The sequence below is a fragment of the Misgurnus anguillicaudatus genome, chromosome 18 (assembly GCF_027580225.2).
Source record: "Misgurnus anguillicaudatus chromosome 18, ASM2758022v2, whole genome shotgun sequence".
In the NCBI taxonomy this organism is placed as follows: domain Eukaryota; kingdom Metazoa; phylum Chordata; class Actinopteri; order Cypriniformes; family Cobitidae; genus Misgurnus; species Misgurnus anguillicaudatus.
This window is the reverse complement of record NC_073354.2, coordinates 14,785,658-14,787,767: the sequence shown is the minus strand read 5'-3', so window position 1 is coordinate 14,787,767 and position 2,110 is coordinate 14,785,658.

Below are 2,110 nucleotides of genomic sequence, written 5' to 3'. Positions count from 1 at the left end.
GTTGCGCGGATTGAAACCTGTGTCATTTTGTTAGTCTCGTGTACCTGTGTCTGTTTTTGGTTTGACTTGTTGAATATGCTCATTGGCGATGACAGAATGAATGTCAATGCTCACTCGTACCCGCCCAAAAAATAAAATTTTTGCCATTTATAAAATAACATTGATGTGCATGCTATCACAATATGATTAATACCTAGGAAAAGTGGTAGAAAAGATAGTGACAATAGGACATTTGAAATCAGCATACACATACACACACAACCCTCAGGCCAGAGCATTATGGCTGACTGCAGTGTTCCTGTGGATCTCTACATCGCACAGACAGATTTTACTATCAGCATTTTATCTTTAGTTAAACAAATGCAACCTATTCCAAGAATCTTTTCTTTCTTTACTTCCTTGCCTTGCTCTCTGCAAGTCTCGCTGTCTGTCTCCCTGACAGAATAAAGGCTGATAGAGGGTATTAATCTCAGTCCATTCTCATTGAAAGTGCTGCCACTCTTCCACATCTCTGGTAATGAGACACATCATTTATCTGCCTGTTCTCTGTGTGTCTAAGGTTGTCAGTTAGAACCATCAGACCCATTTGTGCGTGCGTATGTGTGTATCGAAGAGAGAGAGAGAGGAGGTAGGTACGCAAACTGTGCGAAAAAGTGTGTTTGCATATGTTTATGTGCTTGTGTGGCACCTTCACAGTTTACTTCAGGCACTGTGAGAATCAAACAATTTCATGCAGCGAGCAGAAGGGGAAATGAACTGAGCCGTGAGCCATAATAAAATTATCCAAATGTTATTATGGCGCCGGCTGCCTCTGTCCTACTTTAATACACATTTCAGCTCCTGCGGGTCTCCTGCTGGCACTAGCCCTGCTGAATAAATCAACATTAGCTTATGTCTAAATTATTAAGGAAGTGACTTAGGCTCCTGTTTATTGTATAAATTATTAGGAGGGTGAAAGTGTTAAATGCTTGATTTGCCATTTAAAATTCAAAATTCCCTAAGTAACGGCTACTTGTTTTTGTGTTTTTGCACGGTGTGTTTGTTTGATGTATATGTATGTTTGCCTGTGAGAAAAACTGTGTGTGTGTGTTTGCATTGATGTATAAATCCCTGGGGTTGATCTAAAAGAGTTGATAGTGAGAGTGTGTCTTGGTTTTAAACTTTTATTATGGAATTAATGAACTGATAACTGCATTCAAAGCTGTTTGAAATGCATATAAACACATCTGTGACTGCACAATTTTGTTTTAAAAGTGCCATAAAAGTTTCCTGCCTGATGAATTGTTTTCCTATAGTTCAACTAGTGAAGTGTGTGGCAGTAGCAATGCCAAGATCATAGATTGTCTCTCTGACAGACGACAGTTTAAATGGGACATTTCACAAGACTTTTTTAAGAAATCTTTGGTGTCCCCAGAGTACGTATGTGAAGTTTTAGCTCAAAATACCATATCGATAATTTATTATAGGATGTTAAAATTGTCACTTTGTAGGTGTGAGCAAAAATTTGCCCTTTTTGGATGTGTCCTTTTAAATGCAAATGAGCTGATATCTGCACTAAATGGCAGTGTCGTGGTTGGATAGTGCAGATTAATGGGCGGTATTATCCCCTTCTGACATCACAAGGGGAGCCAAATTTGAATTACCTATTGTTCACATGCGTGCAGAAAATGGTTTACCAAAACTAAGTTACTTGGACTTTCATGATATGTCCCTTTTAAGTTTGCTTGTGTTCACAGCCAAAAATGGTTCTTCTATGGCGTTGTGTAGCACCTTTATTTTTAGGAGTGATCATGGTTAGTCTGGAAAACCAACTGGCTGATTTAGATGCCAAGGCCAGTCAGAAACTCTCTTGACCTGTCAATCATTACGAATTTATTGTGTGCATTCCAATTTGCAGTTTTGGGAAAAGTTACTTTTAACAGTAATGCAAGTAAGTTACTCCCAAAAAAGTAACTAATTGCGTTACTAAGTTCTTTTCATGGAAAGTAATGCTTAAGTTACTTTTTAGTTACTTTTGCATTACTTTTTCTTGGATGAGGCTTGATCTCTTTCAGACCTTGTAGGTGTTTTTTGACTGAAAATTTCATCACAAAAATGTCGAGCTCTGGCC